Source organism: Phaethon aethereus (assembly GCF_964289735.1).
Source record: "Phaethon aethereus genome assembly, chromosome: 4".
Lineage (NCBI taxonomy): Eukaryota > Metazoa > Chordata > Aves > Phaethontiformes > Phaethontidae > Phaethon > Phaethon aethereus.
This window is the reverse complement of record NC_138578.1, coordinates 17,414,079-17,441,124: the sequence shown is the minus strand read 5'-3', so window position 1 is coordinate 17,441,124 and position 27,046 is coordinate 17,414,079.

Sequence of the window (27,046 nt, the reverse complement as noted above, 5' to 3'; positions counted from 1 at the left end):
TTGAATGAGCTCTGAAATACGGCTATGGTGACATCATTTCATTAAAAAGGTGCCAATAAGAGATGCTCAGGAAATTCAAGAACATTTATCTATGGTCCTTGTTAAAAATAGATCACTTAAAATACTGTGTTGGGTTGTAATCAAGAGTAGACACGTCTCAGCCATGGGCAGATAGTGGAGAAGTTTCTGAGGAAGATAATTCACCCACTACAGACACATCAATTAAAAAAATTCTTTTCGGGTAAAAAAAAAAATAGAAGAAACACAAAACACTGGGAGGTGGACATCTTAACATGAACATCGTGAATCGTAGGACCTATTCATTTCAAGTGTCAAATCACCTAGTAATATGAATAAAGGGATATTACAGAGGAATTCTGCGTAAAATGGTGGGTACGGGCTAATGTATCTAAAATTGTCAGAATGCTATGCTTGACCTCATTGGCAATTCTTACAGTTCTGGTTACATTACAAATCAGAGCATCATCGATTCCCCCGAAGGCTCAAAATGAGTTGAGAGTTGGTGTTTCAATGAGACCTTGCTATAGGGGACATAGACTCTAATTCAGACTCATCTTTTGGGGCAACAACCATAGAATCTCTAGTGTTTAAGCAAATGCAGATAGTCTTTAAAAGAACCAGTTATTAAGATTTTGCCCGTTTGTCCGATTTTGTCTATGGAAAGAAGTGAAGATAGGCTTTTTACACTGGAAGTTACAACCAGGGAAGAAAATGATGAATTAAACTGAAGGTTAACGTCTGGTGTTTTAGAGGACTAAAGTACCTAACCTACTTGCTTATGAATATACGATGGTAATAACGATTATCAGCAAGGGCAAAAGGGAGGGACTCTTAATCTGCAATAGCTATTATTCACAGCTCGGCTACCTTCTGTGGGTTTTGTGTGCGTGCACATATGTACCTGTTGGCTTAAACTTAGAGATCTCTCTGAGCTGTTATGTGTGAGAGTGACACAGTTTCCTAGTAAGTAAATGTGGTCAGCCATGCAGGATTTTATTTCCTTTTGTATTCTACTTTCTCCCTCCCTGTTTTCCTATAGGGGAGAATATTTTTCTTCCTTTGTGGCTCCTGCTAATCAGGGACGTATTTCTCTCTATACATTATGGACCCTTATCGATACCAGGGTAAATACTGCCATTGTTATTTCATACATGCTAACAGAGAGATTGTGAGGTCACATACAAATTAGGAAGCGTTGAGCTTACAAGGTTGGACTGATGATAAAGCAACAATCCAATTTACTATTAATTGGGTTTAATGAGTACTCAGAGAGTCTGCTCTACTACAGGACCTGATCATCCTATGCACTGCAATATATGGAATCTTTTGTATGCAAACTAAGTAGATGTACATTGTGACAGAAGCAGGAAAATTGTAACTTTACTTATTGCTTAGCATCTTAGCAAAGACAACACTAATGACTGTGCATTGCACAAGATTGTAAAGAATTGTTTTGATGAAATAAATATTAAAATTTACATTTTTTGTAAATATTGTTGAAAGCATCCTTTTAAAACTGTTTGCATTGTTATATTCAATTAACTCCAGTTTACAAGGTTCTTGACACAGATTTTCTTCAAAATATATTTATTTTATGCATTTTGCCTCTTCAGATCTATTATGAATAGAGTACTTTTGACTATTATGAATTCATTAGCATGATGCAAATTGTATTTAGAGTGTACAAATTATCTCTGGCCTCAGCAGAGCCGAATGAAAACAGTACCATGTAGCTCTCAAGGCCATGCTGGAGAGCAATATTTTTCTGTAACTAAGATTCACAATCAAGTAGGAGACAGGGCTTTTCTCCACAAGGAGTTATATACGAACAAGAGTAATTGTCTAGTCATATTTCCTTTCTCAGCATGTTGCATTTCTCATCATTAAAGGTTAAACCCAAACCTAACCTGAGGTCTGATCTGCGGACACTCAATGGAGCAGGCGTGGAGAAAATGTGCTGGAGAAAGTGGCGTAGAGAGAGAGATGCTGAATTTGAAATGAATAGTGAATATAAAGGTGCCAGCTTACAAGCCATTGCTCTCTGTAATCAATACTAGCGGGAGACTCACTGTACGCTGTACCAAAGGGGTGTTACCCCCAAAAACCTAAAGGCACTCGGGTGCCCTGTGCTTCGCTTCGGGACCTCTCGGCGCTTCAGGGACAGTGCAAGGACGAGTGGGCCTTGCAGGCAGCCGCGAGCCTCCTCGGCCCGAGGAAGCGCCAGCAGGGGCGGCGCGAGGCCAGGCTGCCCAGAGGGGCACCGGCAGGGTCCCCCGGCGCCCTGAGGCTGGTGGCTGGGGCGCAGGCGGACGGCAGTGCCGAGCGGGGCCCCGGCAGCCCCTTGGCTCCCCCGCCAGCCAGCTACCCACGGCGCATCCTGGGGTATTTTAAGACAACCCTAAACTGTGCCAGAGCCCGTTCTGGCCTGTGGCCAGGCAAGAGCTGGGGGAATCGGAGTGGGAAAATGCCTCAGAGCGACGTTTCCCTCAGCTGCCCTCAGCTGCTGCAGGCAGGACCGTGGCACAGCTGCAGACAGAGGGACGGGGAGGCGGCGGCCACTGCGAGGGAAGACGCCGGGCCGCTCTAGGACTGCAGCTTTAGGGTAAGAAAAGAAAAAGGAGTACCAAATATTTCACATAGGGTTGTTCAGCCAGGATTTATCGTGAAGGTTGAGTGGTCCGTCTCACCCACCGGTTTACTTCCTCGAGTGGAAAATTGGTTTTAACCGTGTGTGGTTGTTTTTGCACTGATGGTTTGGGTGTGAAACGTTATTGTTTCCACCAGCCTGATCTGATAGGGCTTCGTGCTCAGGGTGGGTGTCCCCACAGGAGGCAAAAAAGAAGAAAATTCAGCCCCTGATGGCGCTCTTTGTAAAAAATGAAAACTCAACAGCCTATAAATTGGGCGATGCCTCGATCAGGGGAAGTGCTCTTTACTGACAGCAGAAGTCAACAGGGCAATCAAAAGGTTATGTAGATCCTGCCCTCTGGAGCCCGAGATGCAATTGCCTTGTGTTAGCATTCATAACTAGATAAACTGTTTGTTATCATAACGTGGTTTCATCCAAACTGGGTTTGGTTGAGGTTGTTTTTTGCTTAAAGGAAAGATTGGTAATGTTGGGACAGGACAATTAGGACAGTGGGTACCTCACGCAGCGTGTAGCATCAGCGATCACGTTAGTTAGGATAGATTTTGAGGTCAGAAATGGGCCAAGTCTGGCCCCGTTAGGTAATAAAAATAGAGAAACTACCAAGGGAAGTTTAGCTTGCACTGCCCAGGCTAGTCCACCTCATTTTTCAAAAGACAAGTGATCTCCAGGGATGGCTTAGAAGCACTAGAGAAAACAGTATCCTTCGGCATTACTATCTCCTTCACTTTTCACTGTCTGTGAAGACACCCATCAATACCCAGTAAGACATATTATAAACAGGGGGAGGGAAGACAGGGAAATACTCAAAACAGACAAGGAGCAGAAAGAGGAAGAAAGTATTATTAAGATAACATTTATTCTGACTTCCCTGCGTCAAGGCAGGGAATTTAATAGACAGTGCAAATGTGTGCTGCAGCCTGAACCCAAGCAATCGTTATGGTCTGATACATGAAATGGCTGCTCACAGAAGATGAACTTGTTAAGTACCTAACATGCTCCCAGAAATAGATTCTGTGAAATATATCTTTTGCTGATTTTTTCCCCCAGCTTGAAAGGACAGAGCATATTTAAACGTAGAAGACTAGTTAATAAAATATACTTGTTACCAGAGGAGTGAAATGAAACAGCACGATCTTGGGCTGAATTCTTTATCTCCTGGAGTATAATAAATAAAATTACATATAATTCATTATGATGATTTGCTTCTCTTAATTCTCCAAGGAGCATGAGTCCAGACTGTTCTCTCTTGTTCTTGGTCTTGTACTTTTGACCAGCATAAAGTCAATGATGAGTCTACGCCAATCTTTAACTACCATTAAGGTGAAGGTTTCAAGATCACAAGATAGGTCTAAGCCATATTTAAGAGCAAGGAGGTCAGTTCAGAGCCTACTTAAACCTCTAAGTCGCGTGACCAACAATGAAACAGCTGTGGGTGACAGGCCTAGCGAGTGAGACTTCTGGAAGGGAAGGCAGGCAAAGAGGACACTGATCTTCTCACCCAAAATGTTGCTGCTAAAAGTGTTGAGTGGATATGAAAGATGAAAGCCCTAACAGGAGACATGCATTTTGTGCTTTTTTGGCTAAGCTTCTAACAGTGAGCCATGAAGTTGTCACTCATCCCTCGTCAGCTGTAATATGTAAACTACATGCAAGGCAGCTCCATACAGCTGAAAGGAGCGCTGCTAGATAGTGGAGTTGGATTTGTAGCCTGCTGTCAGCACAGCCAAACATGCATTGCTGAGGTGTGAATTATGAAAGTTGGTTTCCAAATGGCCAAGGGGCAATAAACGTTAATATAAACTAGACATGGGCCCATGCCAAACAGCCCCAGCTCTCAGGGTGTTTGGACTGCAAACATTTGATCGGGATCCAAGCTTTGCAGCTGGCCTTATCTCTGCAGTGGCCAAGCCAAAACCCCGGGGTTCGTGGCCACCTGGCACATTCTGTGATCCAAGGATGCAACGTCTGATTACCTGCTCCTTTGCCACCTCCAGCTAACAGTCCTTTTTATCAACTATCCCTTGTGCTTCCTGTCTTGCTCTGGTATTCTTTCTCTGGCTTCGTGTTTTTTCTCTCTCTGATTTATACTGGGAGTTCTCTGATTAAGAGACATGCTTTAAATCTATTGTGAGCACCTCTGGATAGAATTATGCAATATTGTGGAAAATCATCAACGGAAAGCACGGAGTCTGAGCATGAACTTTGAACCTTCCATGCAAGGCTGACAAAGGGCAGTAGGGCTGCTGTGCTTGTGAAAGAGAGGTGGGCAAGAGGTATGTTTAATAAACATACCCAATTCAACTTTGAAGACCTTCTGATGTTTTAAAAGACATAGTAGGGCTGGCTAGCAGTAGGTGCCTGCAGAATCCAAGCCGGAAATCTCCAACCGTTCCTGGGGTCATAGATTGGACCCTGTAACTGTCTGTGTTTATTCTCTGCACCTCAAATCCCACTGTCTAAGTTTCAGATGGAGATTGGCAGTCTTATTACATGTGTTTTTATTCGCTGGAGTGTAATGCACAGAGAATTACTTGGACTTGCCAAAATACACACTTGATCCCCTTGTTTCACCTCCAGCAGCAATAGCCACGAAAGGAGTTGTGTGATCACCCTGCTCTCGTTGGACGCTTCTTTTCTCCCTGGACTTTGGTAAAGGGGCAGAAAGAAAACACTGTGCCTCGCCCTAAACTTTAAAACCAGACCAGCATTGCGATACCAAGATTTCTGGGGTTTTTCCTGTCTTCTGTAAAAGAAATAGTCAGACATGATGTAAATATCAAAGAATGCTGACTTTTGCTGAATTCTAAGAGGTTAATTGACATATTAATTATCAGTAATTAGTATATGCATATACAGACCAGGAGAAATGAAGATTTTATTGGTATGAAATTTGTCCATTAGCTACACTTCACACTCATCAAATCCAATGTTTCTGAAGCAGCAAGACTATTGATCTACATTATGGATTCTGCTGGGGTAATTGTGATGTGTATCTAATACCCTCATCTTAAAACAGGACAAGGGGATGCTGAGCTTGCATCTGGAGTTGTCTCGATTTCCTCTTCTCACTTAGTGGCTGAAAAACACAGGAAATTTTATGATCTTTTCATCCCTGGCTATAACTGTCTCTGTTTTTAACAAAACAGGTTTCCTGAGTCTATATTTCTGGCTATAGTAATTATATTGTTGACTCATGGTCATGTGAGGAAAAATTTTGTAGATTCCACACTTGCAAAATATCTCCAGGGATCTTATCTGGAAAATTCTGGAAAATCAAAGGATAATAATATTGTCTGAGACAGTTCAAGTAAAATCTTCACTTTCCAACTTTTTGAGAAATAGCTTTGTTCACTGATATTTAAACATAGTGCTGTGGCAAGTCTTCCTGGATTTATATCTGATCAATGTATATGTTGTCCCTCTGTTTTTCACTGTTCCCATTGATATGGAAACATAGTAGACCAAGTTTTCTATAGAGTCCTTGCTATATAGACCTCCTGGATCAGAAGTATGCCTTTTTGTTTAGAATTTAAAATTTTTTGAAACAGGCTGGATTTAGGACATAGCTGAGTGTCTAGACTCCCAAGGATAGGCTTGAAAGTAGACCCAGCTCTGCTCTGTCCAAGCCCTACAAGCATCATGGGACCTGCCAACATTATCAAAACACAGTTCCTTGAAGTGTGGGTGTAGTTATGAAAATTACTCCAGTAATACCACCCAGCTTTATGTCTCCACTCACGTGGGAGTGCAGAATATGTCTGACAATGTCTTCAGCTGTTCAGGGATGAGCACTAATGCATTTGTGTTTTCTGTTTGGTTATGGGGTTGGAGTGGGTGGGAAGGATTCTGCTGCTTTTTCAGCTCATATCTCACAAATCTGCTAATGTGTTGTCATCATCTTCTCCACCCAGACTATTGCAGGAAGCCCAGTTTCATTGCCTGTTCTCATTGCTGACTTTTTTTTTTTTTTAAATTAATTCATTTTTGCTGGAGCAATATTCACAGGTGATGGGCTTCACAAGGACTGTCCTGGAACACATGAACCTTGACAGTCTCACTGAGGCTATGGGGCAACCCATCATTTGTATGGGGGATAGCAAGTAGGCAAATTACAGTGCAAATCTACTGTAATGCAGTTCAGCCAGAAACAGAAAGCTCCAGGTTTTGCAGTATCACCTATTGAGACCCCAGGAAAGGTTGGAAGGTTGAACTGTGAGCTGTTTCGCTTTCATCTATTTGTGAAGGCTGTGAAATCCTTTGTAGACATTTTAACAAATAATGCTTCAGAAATATATTTTTCCCTAACATCCTGCTCCTTTTCAATTCCCAAGTATAAAAGCCAACAACAACTCAGCACGCATGTTTTAAGTTGAATAAAAAGAGCTGGTAAGAATGCATCTTTCACCCTTCCAGAGGGGTCATTATAAAAGAAGGGAGGTTAAAAATAATTTTAACGTGATCTGCAAAAAATTAACTCTTCATTTTTCTGCATCTTTTAAGACATTCTGAAATGTCTCTGCATGAACCCTTGTCTCATCCTTCTTCTTTTCCCTTTTGCCCCACACCCAGCCTCTTCATCTCAGAAAAGGAAAACTTTGGTAGCTCTGACTATATCTAAATGAGGGGACCCTTGGTGTTCTACCAGCTCCATCTTAGGATGAAGTCAAGATGCATATAGCTTCCCTCCCCATGTTTCCCTTTTGCCTCTGGCACTATGTCACCATGGGGAGAAAGTTAGATGCCCAATTGTAATGGTTGCAGGGATGTTGCAGGATGCTGCTCTAGTCTCCATTAATCTATATTAATGCAGATCTTCCCAGTGAATCCCAGAGAATTTACAGGAAATTTGAAATGACGTTGCTGGTGCTCTACCCTTAAAAAGCAAGTGTTACTGAGTATCTAAAGACATCCTTTTGTTTTTTAGCCAAATTGTTAGCAGATTCAAGACTATCTTTGTCAAAAATGCAGGAGAACACATCCTGAGATACTCGTAAATGTGTCCATCTTGACCTGCTACTCTTGCTGTCCTCCATGGACTGTGGAGTTCATGACATGTTGATGCCACAAGGAGCTACCTGCTGAACAGCCTTCTTGTAGGAGGATGCTTAACATCACCTTATAAATAAGTTTCCTTCAGGTATCTCAGATAGCAAGAACTACCATTCTGCCCATTTAGGCACTTCTGCAAGAATTTTGCAAGCCTAAAAATCTTTTAACATCTCATTTTTAAATGCTGGATCCTAAATGCCTGGAGAACTTCAAATGAAGATTTCCCCATCCTGAAATTTCAACGTGTGGTACAAATCAGTTTAGCAGCAGAGTTGTGTTTTCTGGATTAATGACATGGGCTTATTGTCGGTGATGAACTGGTACTTGCTGGCCCTGAAGGCAAGCAGAGACACAGCAGTGGTTTAATGGTGATATCCTGGACAGTACAGGAATGTCAGAGCTTGGGACACTAGAGCATCTGTATTATTAATGGACTTACTAGCATAGTTATTAACGCTATGATAATAGTAATCTTATCGCTATGATTATGATAATTATTATTAATATAGTAATGAACATCATTAACAATAATCATTATTAACATTAACACAGTTATGAGCTCTTTGTATATTCTGTGAGGAGTTGTGCTCTGGTATACATAGTATCTTCTTATTTTGTCCTCCCAGATTTTCTCAGTCTTCTGCTTTCCCCCCCCCCACCTTGTAAGCTACAGTTTTTCCTTTCTCATATTCAATCCTTCCCCTCTCTGTTGTCCCAAACATCACTCTTGTCCCTGACTCTTCCCCTAATCCAGGGAATCATCGGTCTCCAACTTCACAGGATTTGTTCTCAGCATGTCATGAATGTTGGAGTTGTGCAACCAGGGATGGATTCACTGCACACGTGGGACACTCACCTTCACCTTCGGAACCGGGGTAGGAACCCCTAGTTTGTGGTGACATAGATTCATCTTCACTATTGCTCTCTTTCTCTAGAAGTCTCATGTGCAGAATAAGATAAAATAGAAAGGAATAAAGCAGACTAGTACTGTTGAACACAGTTAAAAGATGAATATAAGAAACATCACCTTATAACAATTAATATTAAGGAAATAATTCTTATGAAATCTAGGCATCTTCCTGAAGTGAAAAGTCAAGTTCAGTGTGGTTACTGCCTTGGCTACTTAAAATTTTTGGCCATGCTGTGCTGTGAGCGATCTGGACTTTGAAACTACTAAGGGGATTTGCTGTGGCTTCAAAGTATATTACAGCATCTCATAAAGCTCCATGTGAGAGGAACAAGGTTCTTGCTGTTTTAGTGTTTACTGTTTCTGTTCTGGGATGGACTGCATATAAAATGTGGGAGAGGAATATGGCACCTTCAAAAAGACTGAGGAACACTGCTTCTTTTTTAACCCCCAGACTCAATTGTAAGAAGCCTGTACCTGCAGAAGGACCAACTACTGAGCCTGGAGCTTCTGAGATGGAGGCAGGGGAAAATTGACCCCTTTCCCATTTGTTCAATCTCAGCTCAGAAATTACAAGCACAAACTGCATTCACAAAACAAAAGAAACTATCCCTTGAAAATTTGACCCCATGCTTTCCAAGGGTCACACGACTACTACCTGGTGGCTATTTCAATTTATCATGACTTCCTCATTGCCTTCAGGCCCAGATCTAATGGAAAAGGAAAGGCTGGCATGGGCTTCCCTATCACCATTAGTAACAGATGGTACCACAGGTGCATTCTCAGTAGTGCAGTTGTGGGTGGACACTGGTGGCTCACATGCACGCACGCACGCATGCACGCGCATACGGATAGCAACTGCACCTCGTCCCCAGGTTCCCACGTGCCGTCTCACCCATAGACATTCCAACAGACCACAAGGTGTATGTGGCAAGGTCTGCTTTTTTTTTAAGTGCATGTACTTTTACATATATATATTATTATATATATATAAGTATATATAAATATATATATGCACACACACCAAGATATATATGTAAATACACAAACATCACCTCATAAAATATAACCCTGATCGTGCCACTAGGTGTTGGCAATTATGAAACTAGCTAAAGGTAATATTAATAATGTATAAACATTTTTTTTCCAGGTATGGTTAGTTGTTCTTATGCATGGTAAGAAGAAAAAAAGAATAATTAATTCTAAAATTGATTTATAACAGTGCCATCAGCAACTTCGCTGTATTTCCTAGGTGTTTAGAGATCAGGGATTCTGTCAAACCCAGCTGTTGTGTGGATAATCCCAACAGGGGAAAGTGCAAAACTCCACCTTTCCCAGTGGAAATTTTGCAGAGGATGCTGCCACAACCATGGCTGAGTCCTACCGTCGTTGAAAGGGATGGGGAGGAAATGAGAAACGTAACAGCAGTGCCTGGCTTCAGCAGCTGTGGAAACTTGCCATGTATTCTGTGCATCGTTTTCATAGCCCTGATCATGACATATGATAGACGCCGGAGAATAGCCTGTCATCATCATTCCTCAGACAGTCTCTCTTTTAGCATGTGCCCTGGGCATGATCCTGCCGGTTTCACTGGCATAGGTACGGAAGAAAGTATTTGCTTTTCTCTGTAACCTATTTACAGAGATTTCTTCTGAACTCCCAGAATTTTCCCTAGAGTAGGACAACCCCATGCTGCTCTCAGTTAGTGTTATGAATAGCATTTTCCAACAAAAAACGTGTCTGTGTTCAGCCTGGAAGCTTTCTGTCACAAAATATTTGCCAAATGCAGGCCAGGATTTAATTTGGAATTTTGACTTTGGGGCAGCTTGCTTCTAAGTGGGGGACCTTAGGACTCCGAGGTCATCAGCTCAGCATGAGATAGCTCTTCCCTGCTTGGCATGGGGAGCAGAGAAGCCCAGGAAGCCTTGTCAAAAAGTAGGCCACAAACCTTGGAGTTTCAGGCAGCTGTACCGCAGAACTGACTTTCCTTGCATCAATGAAAATGAGGAAAATGGCAATTTTATTGAGCAGATGTAGGTTCTGAGGAAAATATTTAATCTGGGAAGCATCATATATCTTAGATTTGGAAAAAATGTTCTCTGAAATTCTGGTTCATAGGAAATTGTGAAACCTTTTAAGTTTTGGATCAATTTTCGTTAAAGTGAAATTTGGAAAAGATATTTTTTCACACACCAAAAAAGCTACTCTACCACCAGTTCTCCTTCTGCTTCAAGCCAGGGCTAATTAGGCAAAGATGTGGACAAATAAAAAGAATAGCTGTGGTACTAAACTCTCACATCAGTGAAACTTGAGAAAGGTTCACAGCATCATTGATGTTATTGTAACTAGGTTTTGAAAGCAAGCATAGGAAATAAATGTCATTGCCTTGTCAAAGAGATGTAAGACTTACACTAGCTGTATATTGCCCTCTGGACAGTAGAAAACAGTGGAAAGAAGGATGGAAAAAATAGAAGCACTTGAAAAATATAATGGAAAAGTAAGGCAAATAACCAAAACTGTTATACCTGAGTTATACCTTAGTTACCTTACTTTATTTATACCTATACCTAAGGTATAACTCAGGTATAACCTGGGTGGTTATACCTAAGAATGTAAATTTTCATTTACCCTACACAGTCTTGACATACAAGGGCAAACTTTGCAGGGGCGTTCAGGAGCACGTCACAGGAACCTCATTATCTCTCCTCTCCATAGCTCTCAGGGAAAGGGAATGATGCAATGTCATGTAATGTCCTCTTCATGCTGTAAGGACGCTTCAGGAGCACACGTAGGCAGAAGCCACCAGCAAGGATTTCCCTAACATAGGAGGTGCCGAATACAATGCTGCCACCTGAGGCGCTGGGATTTGGCCACTGAAGAGCGGGAGCTGACAGTTTTCTGAGCAACAGAAAGCTGTAGCACCTGGTCCAGGGCTTCCTCTCCGCGCAGTTTTAGGTAACCAGAATCTCTATCTTCTTCCTTTACAAGGAAAACAGGCTTACCTAGCCAGTAAAAAAGAAACAAGTTACCCACCTGCCAGTGGACTGGCAGACTCTAAATACACATACCCTTGTGCACTTACATACAGCAGTTGCAATCCAGTTGGCTACACAAAGTGGTCAATAAGGCCATTTCAAGACAAATGAAAACAAAGAGTTTGTCTTCAGTGAAGTTTTTTATTCTAAATAAAATGAACCTGATCAGCAAGTGCTTTTAAAGAAGTTTCTTGTATATGGAAATGGCACCCAAGGGGGGACGGAGACACAATACTTACGCAAAGGTAATTAAAAAGACGGTTTACATGGGAATATGGGACCTCATGAATTTTTTTTTGCGTACTGTATTTTAATGAAACAGTGGTTTTCTTTTTTTACTTTGTGGAATGTGGACCAGCAGGTCAGTTGCGCAAGAGGTTTGCTGCTCCCATTTTTCCGTCGCTCGTACCTTTGGCTTGGATAAATTCCTCTGAAAACCAGCTTTACAGAGCGCTGAGCTGAGCGAGCTTGGCCAGAGGCACTGTGTAGCCTGGCTAGTCAACAGGCTGCAGCAGTTGGCCCATGGTGGTAAAACGCCTCCCCTTAAAACTAGTGTCTTGAATTACTAAAGAAATTCATAAGTTTCTAAAGATAGATGTGACAGAGCGACAGCTCTCAGGCTGGGCGAGCCAATTACTCCCTTATATAAGAAACTTGGCCTTCTGGGCAATGTCAAAATTTGCCTGCAAAATGTTTGGCCAAAGATCAGCCGTGAACTGGAACTGTGATTGCTCCACTTTGTCTGACCTCCCCATGGTTTTCCCTAGTATGTGACAGTCTAATCTGGTCGAGATCTACATTTTACTTGCATTTTAGATTTTATCATTGTTTTACATTTTACATTTGGTATCCCCGTGAGAAGAAGGCTGAGATAGTTTTAAAAAGAGGACTGAGCAAAGAGGAAGGAGAAAGGTACCAAAACACGTAGCCTGAAATGATTGTTTGAAACCAGACTCCTTGTGTGAATATTGATCTTTCCTGTTAAAGAAGAGAGAAGGCTGTGAAAACACATCCTGCCTGCCTGGCTCAGACCTGCAACTGGTGGGATGAGCATTAGCTGTGGTTGCACACATGCCCTGGGGGAGCGATCACCAGGCTTTCGAGTTACAAGTACAAAGGTCTGAACTCCAAGCAAGGGGTAGATCTTTATAAAGAGATCAACGGGAACCCTGCTGGTGAGAGCCCTCCACTGCTTCACGCTCTCAAACTGGCGCATGGGCTCCTAAGAACAATAACCAATTTAGCACTTAGCGCAAAGACTTCATCAGTTTAAAAAATCATGTTTTTCTCTGAACTCTCTGTGCATTACATTAGTATGGAAGACAAATTCCAGTGGAAAAAAAGATACGTGTTAGTGAAATGGTTAAAGAAATGACTCTGTTTTTTCCTCTGTAAATCTGATGGCATTTTGCAAATAGTCGGTTCTATGTTTTGCTTGTAGATTTTGTAGCTCTGGTCTCTGATTTATGTGGTTTTGATATATGACCAGAGAAAACATTTTCTAAACCAAATAAAAAAATTGTCTTTTTTGTCCCCCTAAATGGCCTGCAGGACTTATGACATAATCTACTGCTATTTAAGGCTCACTTTTTTGGAAGTACGTTAGAGAAGTGATCCTGTATCATTAAAAAATAGAATAGCAAAATATTTATTACAGCAATCCTTTCACACTTCATTCCAGGATCATGAAAATTATCCTCTTTCATTACGTTCTTAATAATGAACAAACCAACACATTTACCTTCAAACTGCAACATGTAATTATGGAGAAATCCAATGGCCTCAAGTGTAGGAGGCAAAAAGCTCTTCAAAATCATGAAGTAAAATCCACCTTCAAACAAAATCACAGAGCAATGACCTTGGTCTGACTCCAGCTTTTGTTCTGTGTATATTGGGAATCAAGTCCTGGGCTAACAAAGAATGAACTTGTTACCTTGCAAATGGTCAGAATAAGGCCTTTTCCTCACTTCTGTCGTACTGAAAGCTTCTGACGCATAAGCAGGACAACCTTTGTGAATGAGGCCTTATGCCTGACTTATGCACAGGGGTGAAATATATCCTGAATGAGGGGGGAAAAAAAGAGGTGATTCAGGCTAAGCCTTGCTAGACTTAAATAGCAGTTTTAAATTTTCAGAAGTCAGAGTGCAAACTGATTAAATCTGCAGCTGTCTAGGTGAAAGCAAGTGATTTGTGGATCTCAGAAGATTTGGGACCAGATTCATCCATATGGTTTGAGTCATTCTGACAACAGAAAACAGCTGTAAAACTGTTTCACTGGCCAGAAAATATTTGGTTTATAGTTGCTTTGTGTCTCTAAGCATCTGATGAATGCAGTCCTTTGTCTCAAGAAGCATCTGAAAACCCAGATGCTTATCTGTATTTCTCAGCTAAATAAATTGTGATAGTAATTTTGCGGTGATAGCCATTCATGAGCTTTTTTCAGTCATTTTTAGTATTGAGTAACTGGTAAGAGACTCTGTTTATTAAAAGGAAGACCCTGATTTGGGAAACACAGTCTAGGTATGAAACTGCAGAAGGACAATTAACAATCAGTCTAGATAGACAGAACAAGACAATCAGTGTGGGAAGAAAGTTTAAAAAGGAAGAGTGACTGAGCACTTGCACTGGGCTCATTTTCATGTCTTAGTAGCTCTGCAGGGGATTGTTTGTTTTTTATCTCTGTTTCTTTGATGGACTCAATGGGAGGACTGGTGCTTAGGGGTTTTATGAGATGAGTGTTTTGAGAAGACACTTTAAAGAGTAAAGGGTGGAGGCATAGTGGATTGGATCAGGAAGAGAATTTCAGGCAGGGGGGATCCATTGAAGAAGGCACCAGAGAAAGAGCTGGCGAAGCAGATGTGTGCAACTGGAGCCAAGTAAATGAGGCAAGGGTGAAAAGATGAGAGCAGAGCTCTTCCAGCAGACTTTCCATACTTCTGCTCCCACTCCCACTTCAAGCCTGAAAGGCATGGAAATAGAGAGTGGGGAGGTGCTGATGGAGAAGATTGCAGTGGCGAAAACTAATTCAACATCCTCAACTTTCAAAAAAGATGTATTTACTGTTCTGAACTGAGTTTAGGTTAGAAACTTTGTCTGTTTACACTCTCTAGCACTGGCAGGTAGCAACATTTTCTGATTCTTTTTATAGATTCATTTGCAAGAAGTCAGCTGTGTTTTCATGTTTGCTTGAGACCACTTGCATGCTTGTATTCTCTGAATGCAACCACTCTGGAGACTGAGACTGAAAAAGGTGCTTTATTGTTTGCTCTCTTGCTCAGCCTCTCTCTTTCTTCCCCTCACACACATATTCTTTCTCTTTTTCCTCTCTCCCTATCTTTGAAGGAAATATTTCCAAATGTGCCTTTTCTCTGCCTTGTCTGAATGCTCTTTAGATTAAACCTCAAAAATACAATTCTTGTCATTGTATAGATACCAAAGAAAATGGTAAAAATGGAACAGTATCAGTTCTGTGGGCTACATTAAAAAAAGCAAAAGCAACTGCTTTAGGACTGATTTAAAAGGTCATGCAAATGTATAAAATCTATCAGCCTTAGGACACAGTTTAACACTTTGAGACATATTGCATACTTTTATAAAGATCCTTTAAAAGTTGGCAGGATATAAATCACCTTTTCCAATTACTTTGAAATTATGCAAGCTAGGCATACGACAACTTTTGATAACAAGTACTTATTGAATTGTGTATTCTCCAAGTACTTCCTTTCAAGGTCACACTCATATCTAGAACATAATGGCTTTCGGTCCACTGACGGTCTGAGGGCTCTCTGCCCTCCCACTGGCAGTAGTGGGAGTTAGACAAGTAAAACGAGATACGAAACTCTGATTGCTTTGGGGATAGTAAGACTTTGCACCCATTTTAAATATCTTTGCATCAATGAAATGACAAATGAGGCAAGACCAGTGTTTGAAGGGTTTTGAATTCAAGTATGCTTATTTCTCTATTCCTCAGGACCGTAGGTTCATTATAAAATTTCATCAAGTTAACTAAAGCTCTAGCTATTAAATGGAACACAGAGGGTAAAAAAAAAAAAATCACACCATCACAAGAAAAGCCCATGTGATAAATATCAGATGCAGGATACTCTTCATAAGCAGTGTTATGCTCATTGCAAGTATGGTTTACTTGGTAAACGTATCCTATTGGCCATGGGAACAAAAAAACCCCAGTTATTTAGTTTAAGCAATTCAATACAGCGACATGCTAGCAGTAAAGGGAAAAACTTTTGTGTCCTTTTAAAAATAAGCATTGCATATACCTACATAGAGAGTAATATATTCTCCTGCTGTTGAGAGGTAGTGCAAAATCAACATTATCTGACTGATAGGGATACTTCTGAAAGGGTTATTCAGTGCTTAAGAAAGTACCTGTCACTTGCATAATTTTAATAGAATTAGCAGATGGTTTGATGGGATTAATTCTTCCCATGATGATCTATCTTCTCTGTCATACTGGGAATTTTTGGTGACAAATGTGGCTACTGGCTCAAACAGATTTTTTTAAACCTCATTTTTAAAAGTCATGGTGTCATTGAGCATTGTTATTATTAGATATGGACACTTGCCAAAATCTGGAGCTGTGCAGTCCCAAATTGGGAGAAATTTGGGACTGCACAGCTTTCCATTTTGAAACTACCTCTCATTAATTATAATTAATGATTATTATTCCTTTTTTATTGTTAAACGTAGATTCAAGCAAGAAGAAATATAGAGAATAAAAGTGCCCTGAAATGTTTATAAAATAGAGATGACATTGGAAGTACAGATTAAAGGATGGACAAGGAGAAAGCAGGTCAACTTCACACTGAAGAAAAACTAGGATAATAGGGCAGAGGATACTGGGAATAATTTTTACCTGGCAGTGCAGTAAAATGTTTGACCAAGCTGACTACCCTGGAAGACTTCCCGGGAGTCTTATAAGTAAGGGCTTAAGAAGGCAGTTAGTAGGGAGCAGGGAGAACTAGCCTGGATAGTTTTTTAGGATCTGTCTGAGGCTTAATTTCTAAGTCTCTGTACAACCAGATGGTGGGGAAATGCCTTCTTTGCTAACCATGGAAAAAGACCACCATGGTACAAAATTAGAACCAGTGCAACTTCTCCTACAATGTGTCTTCTGCTACTGATTTAGAGCCTGTATCTGAAGTAGAAAGGGGAAGGCAGGGACCTGTCTCTGCGTCCCTCTTTTCCATCTGCTATTTTGGCTCATAGGAGTTCCTGTGAACAGGACTAGAGCAGCCTCCAGTCTTACATGATGCACAGCTGAGCCAGGACGGGGAAGGACAAAAGTGGCCTTCATGCTATGCAATCATGACTGAGACTCGTACAAATCATTTGGAAGGATGGAGCATAACAACTGGTACAGAAGAAGGAGTCTTAGATGACCATAAAGATGCAAGACGAGGGATGAAATGGACCCCAGTGGTATCGATGAGGAGATAACAGAGCTTTCTGGTACCCAGAAATAATGTTTCCATGGCTACCTCCCTATGGGAATACCCTTCTTCCAGGTCTAAATACCATGGCCAAGCTGGAGGCCTTCCCCATTGTTAGCGTATTTGGCAGTCCTCGTCTGTGTGTCTTTTGAGGTTTAGATACAATCTCCCCTCCCAGCTCAGATCATTATGATCTTTCAGGGACTTCATTTCATTTGGAATAAAAAAATAAATATCAACCTGGGGTCTCAGAGCTAATCTGTAGAAGCAATACCTACCACCAAAGAAAGAGATAATTTAAAATTATCTCAGTGTATGAACATACCTTTCTGAAGTATCTTCTGTGATTTACTAGAAATAGTTTCAATCACACATCTGAAATTTTGGATGTAAAAACTCTGGCATTGGTGAAAATCATTTATTATGGAAAGTTACATTAAGCTGTAACTCATTTCTACATGAGCTTGTATGTGTACACACAGAAATGAAAGTGTTCCTAGACCTATAGTCTAAGAAAGGGTAAGAAAGAAAAGTACTGTGAAAATATACAAGTAGTATAGTACCTCCAGGGAGTAGAAACAATCTCAATTTTTCCAGTACTATTCTTGAAACGTGTAGCCAAGAAAGTAGAAAAATGTTCCTCATCTTAGAGACAGAATATGTCTTACACTTATTAGGTATTCCTTAGTATGATCTCCTTTTCTGTAGAGACAGTCAAAATGTGCAAAGAGGAAAAAAGTATAAACTGGATGCTGAAGACTGTGACAGGTGAGATTCTGTTGAAAGTGTAGTGAAAAATGAAGAGAGCAAAGCCACTGAAGGATTCCAGTTTTTATTATCTCGCCTGGACTAATGCACATTTCAGTTGTATGTGGTGCACAGCATATGAATGAGAGGTATTTGCAACACAGAGCAAAATGTAAGAACAGCAAGAAGACTGTTCTAACAGAGGAAATGTGGGGCAGGCTTATCTGTACAGCATCCTCACTGCAGTGTTTCTAAAGGAAACAATTGCAATTAATCTGTACAATTAGAAATCAACTTTGGTGAACAGAAACACAAATTCCCCAGGAGACCTGCTGGAAATCTGGACAGTTTTAAGGTCTATGTAACACTTTGGCATTTTTATACAGGGCTTTTCTCTAGATGCTCTGGAGTGTAACACCCTGGGTTCCTAGAAGAAACTGTCCTGGCAGACCCAGGGAGTCTGGGGGGCCTGGCAGATGCAGCAGAGAGTGCATTCCTGGTGCCATCAAAATCAGAGAAATCTCCCTCTAGTCCTTCTCTCAATGCAGCTTTACTCACAAGCCTCTGGACAAGGTGCTGTGAGGCTCTGGGAATAGTAGTAGGAAAAATTTTGAAACCAACCAAAACAGGAATGAAAAAAGAAAAAAGGATGAATAAATTGGCGAGCGATCCCGTGTAAACATAATGCAGTACAGAGTAGGAGCAAATGATTCAATGAATGGGAATGGGACACGGCTGGTTTGGCGAGTTCATGCAAATATTACAGAAAATACAAACAAAGCTCATGGTTCATGTCTCTTTGTAGCTCTCATTGTTTCTGAATGTGTACGGACCTCCAGTAGGCAACTTTATGGATTGTGCATAAGGAAAAGGCAGCCTGCAATGAGAGCTAAGCAGCTGCAGAAATTCACGCCAATACTCTTCCTAAGAGCATCAGCTGTTTGACATCATGACCTTGTAGACAGAAGAGCTTCTGAGTGACATATCTTCAAGATGAAAGGCATTTGTTTCTGAAAAGTTGATGTTTCAAATTGGGAAGAAGTTACATAATTTAAATGCAATAACTTTGATTTTTCTGTTTGTCTGTATGTGTCTGAGTCAAAGGGACCTGTGGGTGAGGGTCAGCATGTTCTCCCCTCTGCTTATCAGTTAATAGAATTTCATTTACTTGCAACCCTGTTTTCAATTAATTTGGGAAAGCATGCCAACCACATGTTTTTTTAGTAGGTTTGCGTTCTTGATAAGTTTGGTTGACAACGTAGTATTTGTGTTACTTTGTTGGAGCACAACCTTCTTCAGGGTCTGACTCTTCTTTCTGTAGCCCATGGTGTGAAAGAAGTGTCTGCAAGGTTAACTCACAGATTCTAAGAAACTTTTTTTTTCCTTCAGCTACTTTTGAAGCTTCATTTTACATATGAACGGCTTAATTTTTAAATGTATTCTCTCTCCAATAGTTTTGTGTTGTTGCAAATATAACAACAAACATCAGGGAACAACATAGCTCTCCTTCAACAGGTGATTAAGTCTTTGAAGTAAACCACTGCTGTTTATCTTTGGTCCTACAACTTTTAAAATGCTACTTTATTTGAATTTGCATTTGTTTGAACTTCATTTGATATTGAAAAGATCCAGATATTTAACTGTAATTAAATGTTTATTCAAGATATCTAGCTGTTGCTTTTTTTACTAGCTATTAGGTTGTAGAAAACTGCAGCTGAACATTTCTTTTCTAGTTTACAATATTTAGTACATGAGTAATTATTCCAACATACATGCATAAGAGAGTAAATGAATATAGGAACAATCTTTCCTGTGGCTAAATTTTTGTGTGGTAAATATATTCTCATGTTAAGGACTTGATAGAATACATAAGGCACAGAACATGGTATATATTACTTGCTCTTGGGTGGTCTAGTAGATCATTTCTACAGCTCAAAGCCCCTTGCCATTTAGTGAAGATACAATATAGTATTCTTCCATGACTATTTACATTCCCTTTTTTGCAGCAACTTCAAATGCATACATTAGACATTTCTTCCCTCTTGTCTTTTTTAATCTCCTTGGAGACAAATTTTACTATGGTGTCAAAATATAATACAGTCCACTCATTCATTAGACACAGATCTTATTTCCAGAAGTCTTATTTATTGTAGTGAGAAGGAGAGCATATTCGTGAGGGAAGGTCATGGGAGAAAAATTAAAAAAAAACATGAATAGCAAGCTTTAAAAAAATAAATAGTTGGCTCTTTTATCTCACCAACACCTTTGTACAGCTGGGGAAATGATTAAGAAGATACTGTAGAAGAGAAAATCTGAGAAGTCCTGCAAAATTCAATGTTATTATTTTAGGGCTTTCTGAGCAGGCAAGTTCTGCAGTCCTTTTGAAGCTCAATTATAATTCATCAGGAAGAGGCAAAGGAGAAAGATTTTAAAGCCTCATTGGAAATGGAAGTTGCAGAGGGACTGGGAGCAGAGTGCAGGTAATGAGACCTTTTTGTCACTGATCTAGCCAGGGAAGAGGCTGCATACAATTCTTAAATGAGCACTTATTTCAGCCATATTTTAGATAAAGTCCTCCCCAATTTCTCATTTGTAAAACCAGTCTGGATTTTCATGGGGGAAAAAACCCCAGTTGTTCAAATCCAAATTAAAAGAACCTAAGAAACTGTAATGCTCTTTGCAGTGGTACTTATATGCTTCCACTTATAAAGAGACTTTCCTTTGAGGATCTCAGAGCACTGTAGCCATCAACCAAACTTCACAATGACTATGCAAAATACTTTACATTATTTCTACAACAATCAGAAAAACTTGCAGTCAGAAAATGCTAATTTGTAAAAACAAGAATGAACTTTGTAAAGATTTGTCTTGATAAGGTTGAGTATGTTGGGTTGATAAGGTTGACGTGCATGTTTTGACTTTTGCAGCTGTCAGATCATATTATATGCCCATATAGGAATGATGGAAGTCCAACTGAGAGTCATGCAATTGTTTTGACCCTAATGAAAGAGGACACTCAATTTTTTAGAAGTTAATTTTCAGGGTTTGATAATGAAAATCCTCAGAAATTTAGTTTTGCGGGAACTTAGAGCTATCAACCTTTCATTACATTTCAAGATGAAAAGGAAATACAATTTTTTTTATCTTTCAGATATTGAAAGATTTGAGATTTTAGCAAAGGTAATTATGGTATCAGGTTTTCAAAACTTCAACTCCGGTTCTGTAAATGCTCTTGCATATGTTAAAATTTAAATACACAAGTACCCAATATGCAATGGAAAAACTTATGATCTTAATTATATATTTGTTTGCAGAACTGGGGTTTTACAGAAGTTTAAAAAACCTGTCCATCTGATATGAAATCAATATTTTCTGGCCTGATGTATATAAACCATACATCCACTATGTCAGTCATGACCCACAAGCTTAGGCACACAGAAACCCGAACACACAGATACTTTGGATAAAACTGATAAAGCAGATGTACATACAATATTCCTTGCTGAAACTAGCTGTTTTAGATGTGTTGAACAGATTTAAAATATTCAGGGAAGTATTTAATATGTAATTACTGAAAACTGACCAGTATGGATAATAATGTATTTAATACCAATCAGTGCTGAACCGTAAAATGTCATATAACCCCTTGTATCAGTACCGGCTGGGGGATGAAGGGACTGAGAGCAGCCCCGCCAAGAAGGACTTGGGCGTCCTGGTGGATGAAAAGCTGGACATGAGCCAACAACGTGCACTTGCAGTCCAGAAGACCAACCATATCCTGTGCTGCATCAAAAGAAGTGTGGCCAGCAGGTAGAGGGAGGGGATTCTGCCCCTCTGCTCCACTCTGGTGAGACCCCACCTGGTGTAGTGTCCAGTTCTGGAGCCCTCAACACAGGAAAGCCATAGAATCATAGAACCACAGAAACATGAATGTTAGAAAGGACCTCTAAGATCATCAAATCCAACCATCAACCCAACACCACCATGCCCACTAAACCACGTCCTGAAGTGCCATGTCTACACGTTTTTTGAACATTTCCAGTGACGGTGACTCCACTTCTTCCCTGGGCAGCCTGTTCAAATGCCTGACCACTCTCCTGTTGGGACTGGGCCACAAAAATGATCAGAGGGGTGGAACACCTCTCCTGTGAGGACAGGCAGAGAGAGTTGGGGTTGTTCATCCTGGAGAAGAGAAGGCTCTGGGGAGACCTTATTGCAGCCTTGCAACACTTAAAGGGGGCTTATAAGAAAGATGAGGAAAACTAGGACCAGGGGTAATGGTTTTAAACTAAAAGAGGGCAGATTTAGACTAGATATTAGGAAGAAATTTTTCACAATGACGGTGGTGAAAACCTGGCACAGGTTGTCCAGAAAGGTGGTAGATGCCCCATCCCTGGAAACATTCCAGGTGAGGTTGGACGGGGCTCTAAGCAACCTGATCTACTTGAAGGTGTCCCTGCTCACTGCAGGGGAGTTGGACTAGATGATCTTAAAAGGTTCTTTCCAACCCAAAGATTCTGTGATATTTAAAAATCGTGTTCAAAATGAAACTAAGTAAAAATATTTGTAAATAATATATAAAATTTCCAAACTATCCTGGGAATACTAGCAACATACTTCTTTGTATACATATCTAAAAGCAGTAGAATATGGTCTTTTACTTCAGAGAGTCCCTGCATATCTAAAATTGAACAAAAGTTTGTTTCGTAGTTGGGTCAAGGTTTAGGGACAGAGTGGGCAGTAACTAAAGTGTACTCATAATAGTGAAGATGGTTTCATATAAAGCAGGAAACAACTCTGACCAGGCATTTGAGAACGTATTAAAAAGGGATAAAGAGAGAGAAGTCATTACAATTTACATGGACTTTAAGGCAGCTTGATAGACAACACAAAGTGGAAAAAATGCTAATCTACAAGATCAGCAAGTACACAGATACAAAATAGACTTAAACATCAAAGATGGAGGGTGAATTTGAACTTCAGAAAGAGGAACGGAACTAATGGACCTCTACAAGGGTAATCATTAAGGATGAGTCTATACAGTTTTTAGATCAGTGACCTAGAAGTGGTAATGTCACATCACTGGCAGAGTAGGACCTAGAGTGAAAGACTAGTTATCAAGAGGAAATTGACTTAGAATAGAAACTATGTGGTTTAGAGTAAAGCTGAGACTATTAGTGACAGAAATGAAATACATGCGTCAAGCAGATGTGCAATAGAAAACACTGATAAAGAGAGGGATCTCAAGGAAGTAACCTAGAATAGAAATGTTGTTTATTAGATTCTCAAGTTAAATAACTGAGAAAATTATCATAAATATAAGTTAGAATAATATTTGCCAGAAGACAAATATTACTGAATATTCAAAGAAATCTTTGAATGCATGTTACAAATATATTTATGTAAATATACCCATATTAGAAAAGCACTCCAACTGTAATGGTAACTATCAGCCAGCCTAAAACTTAAAGGACAGTTAGCAGCTTTCATTTCCTTGTTAATAGGATAGACATTGGATGTGATGCTGTGTGCATTGAAGGCAGATGTAAGGACCCCAAAAAAGGAAATGTCAGAATTTTTTCTTGTACAAATGCATTGGGTTATTATTATAACACATGAACTAATCAATTAGATGACCTCACAGTTTTGGGGTTTTTTTGTTGTTCTTCATCAACAATTTCTTGTTCTATGTTTTGTGATGTCATTATAAAGAAAAAATTTTTTACAAATTTTCAAAAATTGAAGGTGAAATTATACTATCCGTGCTTTTACCTATTAGGTAATTTGTAAAACCAGCATATTTTGATGCTGATAATAAAACATCTTAAACAATTAATACAGCATCTCTTATTAACCTGAATTTATACATGCAAATGTAACACATATAATTCACATTATATAATTGCTGCATAAGATAATATTAATTTTCTTATCCTGGAAGCTTTTAAATCATGATGAAATTTTCTGTACTGCAAACTTCTCTTGGCTAAAATCTTTTCTTTTCAAATACGTAAGCTAAAAATTGTTTCACTCTTTGACCTGTGAGCCAAGTTCCGCAAAGCCTGATACAAATTAAAATGGCTGAGTTATAAATATCTCTGAAACTGGGTTTATAATGGAAACACAACCAGGTCCTTCGCTACAGCAGTACTCACGGGGGCTGTTAGGGCAGTTTATAGAGCTATCAGTGCTAAACTATAAGTTAATGAGGAGGAACAGTTGACTGTAATAAAGCACCCCTAAACAAGGAGAAAACTTTAAAAAATACAGGAGCTGAAAATTCCTATTGGGCTTTCCATTAGCTATGTCCCTGTATACAGCTGCTTAGTTCCTCATTCTGCTTCAGGAAGACATTACCTTAACTTCTTATATTTCACATGCCGAATTCAGTAAGTACATTTTCATAGGGCTGAAGAAGGAATGTGTGTGAAGCATAAAGTTAGAAGCCAGTTGTCAAAAAACAATTTACTATTCTCATCTAATCTCAGCCTTCCCTCTGTTCTCTGTGTTACTATGTGAATGGGAATGAACTGTAGGATGACAGCAAGGTAAAATTAGGAATGGCTCCATTTGACTTTTGTGCCTTTTCACATCAATCTACTCCTGCAAGTTTTATTGTTAACATTTGAAGATAGCACAGACTACAGGTGTCTATGGCAGACAATCAGTGCGTGAGAAAAGAGTGCATAAAGGCATGGCTTAGTTAATGTTAGGGTATAGGGGCAATGTGGACAAGGGAGAAAATTGCCTTTATTCCAGTCATACAAATGTAAAATTAAAAACAAAAAAAAAGTATATTTAATGCATGCTATGACTGTCGTTATAAAGCCAGCATTCACTGTAGAAGAGAAAACAAAAATACTCTTCTCAATTGAGAGATGATTGGTGGCAGCTCAGAGTAATCAGGTTTTTCCTTTCCAGACAGAAGTCATTGCACTTCCTTTAGGAAAAGACATTTAAAAGATTGAGGTTGAGTGAAACTCATTGGTAAACAATGGTGCTTAAGGTAGATGTGTGCACCTTTGAACTCACCTTGATTATTTTACACTGGGACACACGTGCTGCAAGAAGTGTTGAATACATCCTATGTCTTGGCTTGAGACATCAAGAACAAAGCAAATAACGAAGTAATACCCCCAATAATAATTTTTTTTCCCTTCTTGTTGACTACGTGCATTGTCTTTTCTGAACTGCATACATAAACTTCTTAGCAAGAGTAATAGAGACATAATTTGGACAAGATGCATGCTTCATAAGAAGATGTATATAGTTTCCATGTGTCTGGCTTAAATTAGTGAGTGGTTTAAGAATGTGAAATAATTCATTGTGTATAACTTCAACCCCTCCCAAATACTATTATTTGAAATGTAGTAGCATAATGACCCCTTTTAAAGTTAGATCTCCCTTTGGGATCGCCTAAGCCTGTGCTTTCTGCCTGTTACCTTTGCTTGCAGGATTGCTGCCGCCTTGGTTTTCTGTCTCCACGTAGCTTTCTGTGACACTGAACTGTCATAGGCGACGGGTGACGCTGATGCGAGGATGGCTATGCTGTGTCACAGTCTTGCTCTAGACTGCAAGGAAACCACAAGCCTTCAGTGTGCAGGAACTGAAATCCCCTTTGACAAAATGGGGTTGTGCTGAAATCTGTTTTCTCCAGTCTAGGCTAAGACATGATTTGTTACTGCCTTCTCTCCTGTGCACAGGGTAAGAAAAGTGAAAACATGGAAATTAAGTAGTCTGCATTTCTCAATTTTGTTTAGTCAGACCCCACTCTAATCCTCAACTAAGAATGTGACAGCAGTTTTTAACCATAAAGATATAGACAACAGGTTAGCTTCAGTGGTGCTGCCAAGTTAGGTACCTGCTATATGCCTGTGCAGGTATGAGAAATTTACGGGAAATTTATTTATGGGAAACACACTAAATTGGTCTTTCATCGCTGTGCCTGCTCCTGTTACACCTTACGCTGGAGGACTTGGTGACGCAGACAGAGATTGCTCTGCACCCATGATTGCAAACACGGACCTTTGCCTTCTTCAGGAGCAGGCATCCCCTCCTAACGTTACCTGCCAGGGAACACACCCAAGGTCCATGTTCTTCAGCTTCTTATGTCCCTTAAGAGGCCATAATCTGCTGAGGGATTAAAGCACCAGTGCGGAGGAGTGTGAAGGGCTTGAGGGAGGGGACGGGACATGCCTGCTACCTTCAGAGGAAGGGAGACACTTCTAGTGTGTCTCACACTAGTGTCCTGTCTCACCACTGCTGTTAACGAGGATGCTCATACAGCAAGAGACAGGGTACCTTGCGCTCCTGCTGTGCATGTTACGGTGCCGGTGGCAAAAATGGTTATATGCTACTGATACATGAAGTGTTGTATTGGATACAGCATGCAGAACTCCTTAAGATAAGGAACCCGACTCAATTCAAGCATCGTTTTTATCCTCCTCTGCCTATAGTCTAAATTACCAAGACACAAGACCCTTAGATGTTATTACAGATTCTTTTGGGTTTTAATTCTACAATTGTTTGTAGAATGGTGAGGAGAGCGAAAGATAATCCTTGAGCATGTCTGCTGGGCTCTTCAGACACAGTGTGTTCATAGACTTACTATATGTACTTCATATGCTGCATAACTGCAGTGGAGGAAAAAAAAGAGAAAATTGCACATTTAAACTAAATTAAATTCAAAACCTCTAATATGTCAGGTCACAGAAGGCATGTACACATTTAAACAGGACTGCTGCTTTGGAAACCAAATAGCTCTGAAGTACATGTTGGCTCTCAACTCCATGCAGATCCATTAGGTAATGTTTTAAATATAAAGCTACTTAATGATGAATGTTCATAAATGAAAAATGCACATTTCCCATGAAACGCTTGTCAAACAGCGGTGCCCATTTATTTTTAGCACACCAAAAAAAAAAATTTCACATTAATCCATATTGTTGTGAAACTCCTGGTCTGCCCTTGAGAGTCCTTTCTAGAATTTTAAATAAACGGTTTTATAACGCAACCTTCTTATTTTGTAAGTAAGTTACTAATTTTTTAACAGATAGCCAATAAAGTAAAGGAGCAACAAATGCAGAATGGCTTAGGTTTGAGGTGCTTTGATACTAGCATAAAATTTCTTCATCTGGAGCTATATGACTAACTGTTAAGAGTTCTTAATTCCCTTAAGGAAATTTAA